Raw genomic sequence first — 16,456 nt, 5'->3', positions numbered from 1 at the left:
GCCTCACAGAAGTAGCTCTTGACCCCATGATTGTCACCAGAACTTAGTTAATACTGTCACTCACCCTATAATGATGACACTCTGCTGCCCACTAGCGGTGACGTGAGCTCTCATGATTCCACTCTATCACGTGCTCAGCAGGGGCATCAACTCTATCAGCACTCTGAAGTGTGGTTGGTGGCACTCGGTAGGTTAAGCGATGGTGGAGATGGGCTTGTGAGGCCCAGTGACATATTGATGATGAAGACAACTATTTTATCATCATGTCATTAGCAATGTGAGGCAGACATGCCCCACTCTGGTTGCCCGGGCTATTGAAGGATCATAGGTGGCTGCATCTGTTCTGCAATGGCAGATGCCAGCAGTCAAGTGACTTAGGGCAGACTGCTGTGCATGGGACACAACCCGCTGCCTTCTGCAGGAGTTGGATGGAGGTAGCTTGGGTGGCAGGTCAATGGCATTGTGGCACCAAGCCCCACAATGACACTCAGCGCAGGCAGCAGCTGTCCCAACCTGGCGTTGAACCCATGGCTGCAGTTAGTGGAGATCAGTCATGTCATCATCTGATGTGGACCTGGAGCACTGATGATGCAGCTAGACTCCAAATGAAACTGCCTCAATATTCACGGCTATTTATATGACTGTAAGGTGCATTTGTTCAATTAAAACATTGTACTGTGTAACTATTACCACAGTGTGGTGCAGTTTTCTGGCGAGTGCAGCTGGTCTGTCTAGCTATCCTTTTGTGTACATGTTATTCTGACCCTTATGTCGCCACTCTGCACTTACCGACCAGGCGACCAGCAGTACTACTGCAACATTTCATGGCAACTTCTTCCCAAATCACGCCAATTTGTGCTGAAAGTAGTTAGTGACACTACAGTTCTATATTCACATTAAGATCGTGAGCTCTAGACCAACACAAGAAACAATGTTGTGGAACGATAAACCTCAGTCTAGATAGACCATGATCATGCCACTGTCAATTTCGATATGTGCTGGTAGATGTTTCTTCTTCTCACACAAGGTATAACACGAACTTCTTACAAACATAATTCAGATGTGATTCCTACACCAGAACAGCAGTGCCCAATATTTGGTTATAGACAGAATGTGGATGGCAGTACTCATACCCACTTTGTGCGGTTGCTATGGAATATCATTTGCATATCGTGGCAGGTAGTACACCTACGCTCTATACCAATTTGTCCTTTGTTACGTGCCATCTTCATGGTGTTGAAAATTTTCATGACCAGCAGTGTATGCCAACAATCGTCCTTGTGGGACCTGCTTATGGAGGATAACTGACGTACCCTCCTCGGGAACCACACAAGATGATACCAAAAGGGTCAACTACAGTGGTAATAAATATGGCCAATTGCCACCTCAACTGCAGAATAGACATACTAAGAAAAAGCTGAATCCGGCTGACCCACGATGTCTCCTCATTCTACACTTAGTATACCTTGATTGCCGATCGGATGATTGTGTGATCGTTAAATCTTGTTGGGTCCTATGCCAATGCATTGTTATCACTTTTACATGACTCACGATACTTCCACGGGCATAATGGGATAATTCCAGGAGGGTACGCATCGTCATTAGGACGAATCAGGGTACAATACCATTCTGTGTATAGATAGTTTAGAAGGAGTGCCATATATTCCAAATGAGGAAATACTGATCAAATCCAGAAGAAAAACACTTACAGCAGTATGTCCAAAACTCAGTACCTGTTCCGTTTTGTGCTCTCATTCCCATCGGTCTATTATGTAGAAGTGGGAAACTTAGTGCTTTGTGTGTACTACACATTCTAACACAAACTTCAGCCCTTGTTTGTAGCGAATCTATGACTCTTCCAGATACACCTGGCTTCATTCAGATTGTGTCACATGCACTGGTCAGGCACCCCTCTAACATTTGCACATTGGTGATACATTGTACATACACTAATGCTTGTAAATATGCCCACTGCTAGAGATCCACTGGATTCAGATCCGGTGAATGGAGAGGCCATGCTACCAGACCTCTTCGACCAATCGATCCCCATGAAACATTGTGGTGCGAAGATGTTGCATGATCTGTAGAAAATAGGGTGCTGTATTGCCGTGCATAAATCACGCTTGTTGTTTTCCTGTAAGGGTATAATTCTCCAAAAATTCAGGTATTTCATCATGTATAAACCGGTGATACACGGCATCTGTTGTGGGTTTGGCAATCTATATCGTCTTAAGAGTTCGTCACTGACAATTCCCGTCCATACACAGATACTGAAGCACTGCTGATGCCTCAAATCCATGATCGCTCGAGGATTCGCATCTGCCCAGATGTAAGTTCTGTAGCAATTTACTGTGCCAAGTTCTTACAACTCCCGTCTACACCACCGAATACTACACAATATTCATCACAAACAGAACGGCCGAGGGGGAGGAGGAAATGGACTAAGAAATGAAAGGGAAGGAGATGGAAGATTGAGGGGGTGTAGGAAATAAAGAGAGGGGGAGGAGGAGACAGAGGAACTACAAGGAGGAAATGGATGTAGAAAGGGAAAAGGAGGGTTTAGATGCAGAGAGAGGGGGAAGGAAGAGATGTGCAGGGAGAAAGGGGAAGGGGAAATAGACTTCCAGGGTGTGAGGGGGAGATGATAGGGAGGAGAAAATGTAGAGATGAGGGGGAGATGGAGATGTGAAGAGGCAGATGGACAAAGGGAGAAGGAGCATTCAGAATGTGGAGGTGGGGAGAACACTGACAGAGAGAGGGGGAGGACTAGATGAACAGAGTATGGTTAGTGGACAGAGAGAGGTGAAGAGGAAATGGACAAAGAGAAGGGGGGGGAAGAGATGGACAGAGAGAGGGCGAGAAGGGAATTGATAGGAAAGGAGGGAGGAAGAGAGTGTGGGTTGCAGGGGGTAAACAGAAGAGGGGAGAGGAGGTGATGGATGAAGTGGAGGAGGACATGGACAGAGAAAGGGGGAAGGAGGATATGGAGAGAGGGAGGGGAAGATGGAGATGGGAAGAGGAAGAGATGGACAGACATAGGGGGTGGAGGAGAGGACAGAGAGAGGGGAATTAAGAGACAGGCAAGGAGAGGGGGCAGTGTAAATGTACAGACAAAGGGAAGAGGAGGTCGATAGAGAGAGGTGGAGGGACAAGATATACAGGGAGAGGAGGAGAAGGAAATGGACAGAGAAAGATTGAGGAGGAGGTGGATAGGGAGAGGTGGGGGGCTTAGATGGGATGAAGAGGAGATAGAGGGGGATGAGAAGATACAAGGAGAAGAGGAGATAGAGTAGGAGGATGAGATGGACAGAGGTGGAAGAAGCAGATCGACAGAGGGGAGAATCAGATGGAATGAAAGAAGTGGAGGGGGAGACGGAATAAGAGAGGAGAGAGGAGCAGATGGAGAGAGAGAGGGGCAAGATGAGATGAACAGGGAGCATGGAGTGGAGGAGGTGGACAGAGAGTAGGGGAAGGAGGAGATGAACAGAGTGAGAGGGAAGAAGTGATGGACTTAGAGAGAGGGGGGCAGGAGATAGACTAATAGAAGATTTGAATAAATACATACCCAAACGATGCTGGGTACCCAGCTGGTAACTGAATAATAACGAAGGAGATCGATGGACTAATATTTACTTTTCAATGTGACAAACTTATTCTGTCTCGAGCGATGACGGATCTTTGCTGACGCTTCATGATCCTCTCACTACAGTTTGCAGACCTAGAGTGACCATTGTCACTGTGGAATAGTAATAACACGCGAAGGAAATTGATTTCCTGTCATGTTATTGGTCTAGAGACAGATGGGTGGGAGAGGGGGACAGGTAGGGCGACCTTGATTTGGGAGCAAGAGCTGCCTCAGTAGATGGGTGATCTTGAAGGGTGGGCTTATCTTGATACATGACTGTATCAGGTTACACTAGCATCTTGAAAATCTGACACTCAGTTGCCCCAGAATCTTGGATGGGGATCCATCATTCACACAATTATAGTCTTGGCTGTATCGTTTTGACGAAATCGGTTTTCGATTTGATACTGACATAGACAATTTGAGATTGATCTCATCCGACCAGTTAATTGCCGTGAAGCGGATTCGGGAGAAGTAGGTAAGGAGCTTTGCAGTATAAAGCAGAAATTGAATAGGCCTATCATTTTTCGTGTTCATCATGGTGAAAGCTATCACGTTAAGTACCGGATAAGAGAAAAACTGTGTGTCCATGAAGTCCTACTATCATTTCGATAAATCGTAATTTGGAAACTATTAGAGTTTCGTGGTTTGTTATAAAACGTTTAGCAGCTCTCAAAGCCCCTCAAGGCGATGTTCGACTTCTGACCGTGTACAGGTCGGCACTGCAGCATCAACAGTTATGATTCACTCATTAATTCGTGTACGAAGCCATAACAGCGCCATTGATTGGTGTCGTGCACGCACTGTCCTTGACATAACCCCACAAAAAGGAGTCTAATTTCGTCAGATAAGGAGAGCGCGGAGGCCATGCGATGGGACCATTACGACCCACCCACCTCTCAGGGAATCCGTCATTCAGCACATCCCGCACGTTCAAACCCCGACGTTGGGGCGAACCAACACGCTAGAAGATAACGAACGGCTGAAGCTCGTCGATCTATGGCAGCGGGACTTGTACGAGAGCGTCCAGGTAAACATTTCCCGTTATGGTGTTCTCGGCGAAAAAAATGAGCCTATTGTGCTGTCGTACACTAGGCCGCACCAAACGTTAAGCTTTGAGCTGTTACGGTTGTATTCCTAAATGTCGTGTAGGTTTTCTGGCTCCCATATCTTATTGTTGTGGTGGTTTACATGTCCACAAACTTTGTACGCAGAAAGGCGTAACTGCTTATGTAACACTTCATTGGAGAGTTGATCTTGTTTCCTGCAGTTGACGTGACCACGACGAACTGACTTATGGAGGATGCACTGAAATGTAGCTTGCACTCTGTCGTCACGTTCTTGAAACACAGGGGGACTTCCCCTATGAGAAAGGTTTTTGACACTGCCTGTAACTTTAAATTTTTTTAACAATCTCATTATGCTTGTTTTTGCCAGTGATGCCCTCCCATATTAGCATCTATAATTCTGTAGTGCCGTCATCACATTTTTGTAATCTGTATAATGTTTTCTTACTTTAAACTACGTGTGATGAGAATTTAACATTAATTCTTTTCATTGCGTAGGTAAGACCCTTAGAAGCTGAATAGTTTGTAGGAGGACAAATAAATGTTTGATTTTCTTTTAGATGATCGCCAGGCTCCTTACAAGTTTATAATTTCACGAAATAAAGTCCAGGCCAGAATTCACATGTCTGCCCCAAATGGTATCGCTGAAAATATCTGACCTCTCGGAAATTTGAATTACTGAAATACTCAAAGCAAAATTAAATAAGGATTTGAAATGATGTCTCTGCTATGAATGAAAATTGCAAAATAACATAATATTTAAATCTTCCGCTTAATGGCGGCCAATTGTTGCTAGTCAGCGATAACGGATTTTGGGCGTCGTAGCAGCTGAAAAATACTAATTAATCTATCTCGTCAAGTGAAACATTAAGATGAGATGTTTCCATTACCTTGAAATAATAACATGAGCTATTTTTATACATGTGTTTTAAGCAATAATTTACATACACAGCTTAACACCGTCTAGAAGAGAAAACAGCAATAACATCTGCAAGCGACAGGCGATGTATACAGTGTCTATATAACAAAGAAAGCAGGAGAAGATCGATTTGTTTTGTTCATCTTATATATAGTTACACAAATATATAAATATTTTATTTTAATATACTTTTACTGCGATATAAATTATCAGCGATAAGGTCTTTTCTCATCAGAGTATTTATGTAACAGTTTTTTTGTAAATATTAATGGTACATTTCTTCACAAATGTCTCTTACGTCTTGTTTGTTTTATTGTAATCACGTTTTTTATACGTATTGCACACGCACTATCCGTAAAAATCGCCTAAGGCACACAACATGTGCATACCAGATTACACGTTACGTCTTCGCCTGGTCCGGTGTCGTTTTGATGCGCTCCAAGCCAGATCTGCAACAAAGGACAAGGACCTTGAGAGCTGCTACACCTTTTGCAATAAACGACGATGCTCTAGCACTAATACGAGTACATTCCAAGTTACAATTTTTCTAGAATTTAGCCAGATTTTATAGACACCCTGTACAACAACCAATCTGAGTTTCAAACTTCATCCCTCTTCCCTGGCTGTACGTCGACTGTCTCAGTGACGATCTCTCGTCAGTAATGTGTTCCTGTTCTCCTTCGCCGTCCTGTGCTGCGCAGCGCGCCGACTTGTCTTGAGTCAACGAAACAGCGCGTAAAACGGCGGCGGTCGAATGCAGCAGCCGGCGCTGCCCACCGCAGCTGTTGATTTTCTCTCCTGCGGCGGAGATCGTAAACTTCGGTCTTAAAAATACAGGAATTTTAATTGAGAATACAGTGCCTTTGCACATGCATAACGTGCACGGCCTTCGGGAATGAAACTGCTTACGGGATTAACCATCCACAAACGCACAGCTGGCCGCAGACGCACAGCTGGCCACTCGCTCGGTGGCACTAAATAAAAGCACCGGTGAAAGAACTGAAGACCTCACGTTTGTCTATTCACCGTAGATTCTGTGACCACTCTATGTACACTTTACCCTATGTTTTTCCTGGTAGCTATCTTGTTTGCAGAATGAATTTTTGGCTATTAAGTGGATTGATTATGCACTGTTTCAAAACTTCCTGTCAAATTAAAACTGTGTGCCGGAACGGGACTCGAACCCGCGACCATGCTTTATAAGGAATGATATAATCTGCTGAGCTATTCAGATACGACTCACGACCCGTCTCCACACGGCAGGATGCCTCACAAGCGGAACGCCCCATTGCATCCCCCTCATGTTTAATGATAAGAGGGCCCAGTGGACGGCGCGCCACAAAATGAACACAGGTGAAGCATGAAAACAGGAAGAAGGTCTACTGAACTGTGAAAAAAGAAAGCAAAACAGAAACAGTGAACGGTCCAAACGTAAGGAGTGCAGCGTAGAGCAGTGTGAAAAAACTACGGCGTCGTTGTTCAGTGATTACGTCGCAGGTTGTGTTTCAAAAATGAGCAGCATAGAGTCAGAAGTGATGACACTTTCTGCAGGACCTCACGATCATTTTGCAGGACAATGCTCAAGCATATACAGTGCAAGTGAAGCATCCCCTTGAAAAATTATGAATGACTGTGCTCGTAAACTTCTACGTTATTTTATTTTCAAACAGCTGAGCAAAACTCAATGTACTCAAACAGTTTTCTCTTTACTTATTCTGATCATACCTAAACTGACACACAATATTTTTTTAGCGCGATGCAATCTGACTTTCAATAATCCCTAAAATAGAATGGCCCTGACTAACAATAACCTACAGCTTTCATGAATCACTTATCTCACAAAAATCATCTTTACTCGAACTACTGCAATACAGCGAGCGCCAATACTGCCAGCTAAATAAAAGATTCTAATTACTGAAGGCACTAACTACTGATAGGCATAGTTAGCAAATGAAAGATTTTGACAGAGTACAAACAATGTATTTACCTTAATAGTGTTCAAAAGTCATATATATATATATATATATATATATATATATATATATATATATATATATCTCAATTCATGACATCCATCTTTAAAAATTTCCTTTTTCTGGCGGACACACGTCCACATCGTTCGCTTATAGTAATCTCTCAAAACTCTGGCATCTCTCTCTCCACATCCGCCACTGCTGGCAGCTCACCTCCAACTGCCCAACGCTACGTGCTGTTCACATCCAACTACCCAACACTACAACAGCGAATATTCCAACAATGCCAACCAGCGGCATACTGCACACAGCACAGTCAGTGATTTTCATACAGAGCGTTAGGTGGCGATACCAACATAAAGACCTAAACAGCCTACTTACTCAAGCTGTTACCGATTTGTTTCACTGACGGGGCTGCTAAGTGCTATACCACCTACGGCACTGCCCTGACTTAAGCCCTCGTAAGTTCAACTCAATTTCTAAACTGAAGGAAACACTTCGTGGCATTCGCTTCAGACCTGTTACACATTCGTCGGGCAATAGACCGCGCCGCTCGAACTGTCAACACAAGTGGCACTGCTAAGAGTATCCTTCCACATCGCTTGCAACAGCTTATACACAATACTGGTGACTACTCTGAAGGTCAGTAAAACTTTGAAACACGTATCTCTTTTTTACGAGCTGTAAATAAATAGTTGCCACTATTAAAGTTCCAACCCACTGCAGCGGTTTTTGAGTATCATCAACATGGACAAATGCAAAGAATATGGATGATACGATACTCGATGGTATTCTGCTGTTTGAATTCACTCTGCTTTTTTTTTTTTTTTTTTTATCAGTTGCATTGATTTGATTTTGTAGATGATAATTACAATATTATACACATGTATAACGCATTATTCATACTACAATTTCTCCCGGGTAATTATTTTGTTCAAATTGCACAAGAATTCCACCTGATGTAGTGTAATAATGTTGACTGTAAGCTGTGTTCATATCACTAAAATTACAGATCATACATCAGAGCTTTTATAATTTTTGTCTTTGATGGATTTAATAACTCTTAGCAAATTGATCATGAAAAGGAACCACAGAATACCACCCGCACACGACACTGACGTATGCTACCAGAAATATTTTTCTCCGTGATTCGTGCGTAGTTTAATTTTCGCCTCATACGTCAGCAATGAAATCTTGTTCAACAATAAATACCATCAGCACTGTTCTTAGAAAATGCAGTCTGATTCGATTAATTTTTTTGTATATAAATAGAGTTCAGTACCACCGGTGCACATTAATTTCTTACACATCGGAATATTGTTTGCAGTTTCAAGTAATTTAATTTTGCCGCTGTTATAAAAGTTAAGATGGCGGCCAAGAAAAGATTGAGGATTTCTTTTTTAATTAAGATTTTCCTTTGCTCAATAAATAATTAATCCTTTAAATTGATGCCACCAATAAAAAAATTATTAAATTGTTTTGCAAATTAGTTTAACACAAAGCCATGCTATTTCCAACTAGAAGTACGGACGAAGTTGGTATATAATCGCAACTAACAATGGCTGCGCTTCTTGCAGCTATGATAAAACAACTAATACAAAATTATAATTAAAAGAGGAAGTGAATTTTCAATAATTAATCATTAATAGTTTTAACGCATTTGGCTCTATTTGTTTTTACCAGCAAATGAACATAAAAGTACAATAATTTTACATTAAATGTTTTTCATTCAACAGACCTCAAATCGATTCGCGTCTTGCGTCGGCGACGTACATCAGAAGAAGACGACAAAAGGGTACAAAACAAATGAAAAGAATGACATAGATTAACAAAGAATGTGAAACAAATATTGTCTCTGTTTTGCATAATTATCATCTTTTTAAGAAATAATTACATAATTGAATGAATACTATTGAATTAAGTAATTTTCCACACGTTCATATTCCACTCGTAATAAAAGAATATATATATCGTGGATATTATACCTTGTATGACAACACAATTGCCAGAACTACAAAATGAGAACAAAAATTTCATTGACCGAACGGACAGTTCATAATTTTGTCAAAAAAAAAAAAAATACTCTACGGTCGCAGGTTCGAAGCCTGCCTCAGGCATGGATGTGTGTGATGTTGTTAGGTTAGTTAGGTTTAAGTAGTTCTACATTCTAGGGGATTGATTACCTCAGATGTTAAGTCCCATAGTGCTCAGAGCCATATGAGCCAAAAAATAAATAAATAAATTGGATGGAGTAATGTTTGCACAGGGCTCGCCCACGTTGCAGTACAACACTGGCACCACTTAAACACGATGCTGCAGCTCTTCCAACCTCGTCGACGTTGCACTTGTTAAGCTTGCACCGTCACTGCTTCTATTTTGCATTTTTTTCACACTTCAGTACACCTCTTTGTTGTTTTCACGTTTGATATGTGTTCAGTTTTTAACGGACTATCCACTGCGCCTTTTTATAACTAAAAAGACGGGGGGGGACCGAGGGGGAGTTTCCCTAGTCAGTAGGTAAGACCGTTGTCCGCCAAAGACAATGTACCAGTTTCGAGCCCCACTCCGGCACACAGTCTTAATCTGCCAGGATATTTCAGTTGTTATTACCGACCTTTACAAAGATCCATGGATTTAGTGTTATTGCATGACAAGCCAGAAACAAATATCAGTACAATCACAACAGCGTGTGAGGATTCTGCAAGTGTGTATGATGCACATGTAATAGCTGAAATTTTTAAACTAACAAGTAGATCCCTTCTCCTTTCATTCATTTTTCTCTTTCTCTAAAAATAAATATCAGTGTCAGTAGAGCTACTTACATTGGTATGCCTAGCCATTTTGTTAAAACAATTCCTGTAACATATCTGTAATATGACTAAGCAACACGAAAAAATGCAGCATAACAACAGTAACGTTAATTTTTCCAAATCGGAAATAGTAACGCAGTCGCATAGCGCCGTTTTGTTTCTTTTGCTTCCAGTCTTGCAACCACCCAAAAGAGAATGACATGTTAACAGATTCATGCTCAAATGACTAATGGGTCCCAAAATTAGCTATATATTATTCAGTTTGAAACATGTGTTTATGTTATGTTACAGAAGTTTGATCCTCTGTGAAAAGAGCTTTGATACTGTAATTCTGTTACGAAAAACCTCATTTACAATTTACCAATTCTTCACAAATATTACGTATTAACATTAAATAATTGGAATTTAAGGATATTACTTACAAAATGATAATCTATTCTTGTATTCTCACACTATTTATGGAAATAAGACAGGAAAGGAGACCCTATATCTGCAGGACTGGAATTGGTCTTGTCCATATTTAACTTTACTTTAGTACAGAGACAGTAAATTACGATTACACCCATTTTTCTCTTTAACTTCAAATGGACTGGCTCTTGCGCTACATAAGTTTTGCTTGAGAAACTTCGACTTAAAATTTTTTTCGGATGTCGATGTCCTACGAGCTGTTTCCTAAGCCACCAGTTCACCTTTACAGAAGCGTTGACAACAACACTAATTAACTTGAGTTCAAGCTAAAACAAATAAAAGAATACAGAGCGGTTCAGATGATGGGGCTACCTGTTTAGTTTTTACTTACTCTCTCAGCTTCAGAGTTTCAACAACTCGAAGAAATTACATTTAAAAAATCCTTTACTAAACAAACGCTTCTTATAATTTTCGCACTGATGACTGAGAAAAAAGTTTCCCATACACGACAGAAAAAGCACTCCATCTTTGGTTCAAAATGTAACCATCTCGGCCGTTCTTTCGTTTCACGTCGTATGTCAGCATCTGCACTTTTGATCTGAATTCATTCACCAGACCAGTACGAAAATGCGTGGATTGCAAACATGAAAGTATTAACTAGTTCGTATCACATCATTTTAACAAGTTACGTTTAATTCGCTACATTCCAAAACATGCTGACAAGTAAGGCCTACGAATTTTTTGTATCAAACTCTAAAACTTTTTAAACAACACAATACTTATTAACTTTCTACATCTTTATTCTTCATGTCTACATATTTGTTTCTTAACATTGTCACCTTGGCGACGAACACATTTCTCCCAATATATGTCTCCCAACGAGTGACCGGATTGTTGATACTGTCACTCTAGAATATTTGACTTAGCTAACAGGGCACCGTTTCACACCACTATGAAAGTGAAGTCCTCGAAGATGTTCCTTAAGTTTTGGAAACAGATAAAAATCGGATGGGAGCCAAGGCGGGACTCTATGGAGGTTGACTGATGACACTGAATCCAAAGCCTCGGATTACTGCAGACGTTGCAGCGCTCGTGTGCGGTCTATTATTGTGATGCTGGAGGATAGGATCGCCCACGTGATGACGTACCCTTCGAATTCGTGCTTTCAGAGTTCTGAGGACCTCGCAGTGCCTTGAAGAGTTTATGGTGGTGCCTTTAAGAATTCCAAATGCATGACACGTTGAACATTCCAGAACACAGAGATCATTTTTACTGCTGATGGTATGGTGTTGAACTTTTTTGGAATGAGTGATCCAGTCTGGCGGAACTCTATTACCGCTCTTCCGTTTCCGCGGTCAAAATGGTAAACCCAGCTTCTAACTCCTGTTACAATTTTGTTAAGAAACCCATCACCCTTGCACTCAAAAACGCAGAGGAAATTGTTGACAGATGACCATTCCTATGGTGACCAGACGTCCGGATTAATCCGGACATGTCCTCCTTTTTAGCTCTTTGACCGGGATCCGGGCGGATTTATATAGTGTCCGGCTTTTTCGCAAAGTTGAGCGTAATGCAGTTAAATTTACAATTCGTCCCGTTCTATTGTTCTTTTCTTAAATACTTTAACTATTGGCACAGCCTTCCTGGTAAACATGTACGAAGGCGGTCTTAGTAGGTGGCACCAGGATCGTCGAAGTTATCGTTGATTGACCTATAAGCGAATGCAAATATCGATTATTTAAAAGTTTCGTTTCGTATCTTCGCTCTGTATTGGCTTGGCTTCCTGTAAAGCACGTGTCATTTGTGAGTGTAATTTTTAACTGTGTGAGTCACGTAAAATATTGGTTATGCCTAAACGAAAGTCTACATTTTCTGACGTCCTTTCCTGCAAACATCCGGCTTTCAAGAAAGGGAGAAATGAATTTGAAGTGGAATGTACGATATGTGGAGCTGGAACGTACGTCTCAGTGGCCAATAAAGGTAAGAAATAACACGACAGATTAACTGTCACGGTTTTATTTCATTGTTTCATAGTCATTCAGTTTATTTGTATTCGGAAGATTAAAGTGCAGTTTACATGTCGTCAGCTACTGCTTGAATTGTAGATGTTGGTAGCGATGCGTCGAATGAAGGGAAGTGAATGGTCTTACGTTTTTCGCTTTGTAAACAATACCGTGTTGTTGACATAACAAAACAATTGACGCCACACTGTTACCACAATCAATGTTTTTAATTTAAAATAAAAAAAAAATATTGCCGGTCGCGGTGGTCTCGCGGTTCTAGGCGCGCAGTCCGGAACCGTGCGACTGCTACGGTCGCATGGATGTGTGTGATGTCGTTAGGTTAGTTAGGTTTAAGTAGTTCTAAGTTCTAGGGGACTGATGACCACAGCAGTTGAGTCCCATAGTGCTCAGAGCCATTTGAACCATTTTACTTTTTAAGTATTGCTCCGGGTATCACCACCTGACCACCAGTAACAATTAACTACTAGTGTTACCGGTAATTCCCGGCAGTCACGTGACTTGTCCAAAGCTGACGGGTGGTATCCTCATCTGCAGTTGACCCGTTTGATGTGCCCTCTTTTTTCTTCCTTTCTCCTCCTTTTTGAAGCTGCTTGTCCTCCTTTTTAAACAACTGCATCTGGTCACCCTAACCATTCTTCTCAGTTTCAATTGGGGTCACGTTTCCTGCGGTTAGAAACTCTATTACAACACGCTGTTTTTCGTATGCCGACATAGTTACGTTACTTACCGTAGTGTTACACGGTTCAATTCGGAGACCTCTTGTGGCTGAGGGCTGCAGCTTGCGTTACCAAAGCGAGAAAGGCGACCAAGAAATAAACATGACGTGTAGTATCTGAATCAGTCTTGAGAACAGAATAAAAAATTCCGAAGCATTACTCTTCAGCACATACTAGTAATTATCGACTTAATGCTTTCTCACGAATTCTGATGTGCTCCTCTTCACATTACTACCCATTGTCACAAAAATTTGATTATCTGCTCGCAAACTTACAGTTGCGACAATGAAACTTGACGTGTCAGCCCTTCTCTAAGTATTCTTCCTCTCTTCAACACATTTTTCCGCATTCATGGATGACTTGGAGGAGACTTAGTTTGGCTGTTCAGGAAACGGTTTACTTCAGATATCCCTTTGACATCATTCTGGAAATGACAGCCTCGCAGCGAGTTTTTCATTCGAGAAAGGAAGGAGAAGTCATGGGGTGCCACGTCAGCGGAATAGAAACGGCGAGTCAAACTTTTTATATACGATAATGTTGGAAGTTAAAGAAATGATCTAAAATTTGTGCCGGGTTCGAGTCCCGGCCGCGGCACAAATTTTAGTTAATATCTTCAGCTTCCAACATTATCGTATATGAAGATGAGACTGAAATGTCTCGGGGAAGATTTAATTTTAAGATCTATGCGAAAATTTTGTACCCTAAAGATGCAATATGCGTGACTGTGTATAATGAGCTGGGTCGTTGTCGTGGAGCAAAATCAGGACCTGCTCTAGGGGCGGGCAAACCGGACATTTGTCCAGGGCGCTAAAATTTAGGGACGCCATTGTGATTGTAAGTGTGAGAAAAATATTGATGAGTTAAACACTCAACAACAGAAAAATATTACTGCTCACAAACCTAAAATGTAAGCTGTAGTCATGCGAGTGGTTACCATCGCGCCGGTTATCTACACTTTCATTACGATGGTGACGTCTCTCGCTGCGCTGCCTGTTGCTGCACGGTCGAGAGCGTGCGTCTGACTTCGGTGCTTCCTGAGGTAGCGAAGGTTTTCCGCTCGCTCCGAGACACCATTGTGGCGGTTGTGTGGCCAATTTTTTAAGTGGCCCCTTGTAAAGCGAAAGGCAGCTGAACATTATTCGCCGGGAGCAATGCGTGAAGCGCTAGTCCTACTCATACTTGCTAGTTTTTTTTTAAACGTAAGCATGTCTATAATTAAGCTGTTGTATAATTTGATGGTTATTAGTTTATCATAAATCAATTAACGAATGGAAACAGTGAAAGCGTTTTTAAATAAAATAAGTAATTAATGCATCCAAGAATGCTATTTATTGAACCAGTAAAATATTGTATCAAATTTGAATGTATTTGTGCTGGCAAAAGCTGTCACCAGCTTACCAGTCAGCAAAGATGTAGTGCGAAGATCGATTGTAGACGCTGGATCAAGCGCGCCTATCATGAGAGAGGACAGAGACACACCAACAAGCAACACACCACCAACGCCGTATCGACAGCATGTATTTAGACTGCCGTCTCTGACCAGAGGGTCAACAGTGCAACAGTGCATAGTGGCCAGGTCAGGACCAGCAGCGAGACTATAGTTTGTAATAGCAAGATTACCGATGTCATTTGCGAGAGTGCTATTGCTGATGAGCTTGTACCACGGTCATAGACTCTATTCAAGTTAAGTAACAGCTTCTTGAAAATAAAGAGCCATATCAATGCACATGTGCATTTGCGTTGTAGAATGAGGATACCTGTCACCCATAACAACATCCCCTCCCTTGCTTTCTTTCTGTACAAGACACTACAGTGGCGACAAGGACACTACAGCATTCTGCGAGTATAATATTCATATTTTTGTGCTATAAAAATAATTTCTTGAATCAATAACATAAGACAGTTATTACGTTCATTACTTCAATAAAGTCCTTTTTTATAATAACATATTTGAATAACTGAAGAGAATGAAATCTCAAAATCAAGACCTATAAAATACTTTTAACCGGTATTTAAGGTTTGCTGAAATACCGGTATTTCTTATTATGTAATAACGATACAATACCACAAAGACTTTCTCATCGTTCACAGGATACGAAAAATATTGTGTGTGCAGCATAAATATTTTTTATGTCCATTGACAGAATAAAATTTTGAAGTTACGTTAATTAGGGTTTTAGCTTATTTAGAAGAAGGATAAATCTCTGTTAATTACAGTTTTAGAATATTTAGAACAAGCATAAATCTTTATTTTTTTCTTTTTTTATAGTTTATATTGTTTAAACCTCAAGTCTTGAGGTGTGGTCTCTAATAGTGAGCGAAAATTTTCGAACTCGTTTTCCAAGGTTAGTTCTGGCGGAATGCTTCTATCCCATCCCTACCCTCATTAAATCGCCCACCCTGCAATGTTTTGTCGTCGGTTGCATTATGTCCAACTTTGTTGTTGGCACTTGTCAGGGTCTCCTAGATAGTATGTTGTGAATTACCCACCTGTTTTCTTCAATATAATCCAAAATGTGTTCGTAAGAACATGTCAGTATCAGCGATTCTAAGTTTGATGAAATTGTTAGTCGGTAAATTAAGGAAGTTGTCAGTGGTATAGAACAAGAAATAGACGAAAAAGATGAAGATTGGACAGTAGCTAATTACCACAGTTCTGGTAGCGGACGATCGTTCTGCGGAAGATCTTCACGATAATTGCAATGGAGTTCTAACTGTCTGTCTAATAAAATACTTAAAGTGTTACTTAAAGTCAAGTATGTTCCGAGTAACGAAAAGGAAAACTGTAGAACCCAGCATTGAATGTCAATTTTCCAGACTTTCTTTTTGTCCCTATTGAGGGCAGCTTTTTGTGGAAGATTAAAGCCTGGAATAAAGTTTTACGCGAAAATTTTCCACAAAGATAATATAATTT

This window comes from Schistocerca serialis, chromosome 6 (genome assembly GCF_023864345.2).
Source record: "Schistocerca serialis cubense isolate TAMUIC-IGC-003099 chromosome 6, iqSchSeri2.2, whole genome shotgun sequence".
Taxonomy (NCBI): domain Eukaryota; kingdom Metazoa; phylum Arthropoda; class Insecta; order Orthoptera; family Acrididae; genus Schistocerca; species Schistocerca serialis.
The sequence above is the reverse complement of the archived record's forward strand: the minus strand, read 5'-3'. Positions refer to the sequence as shown.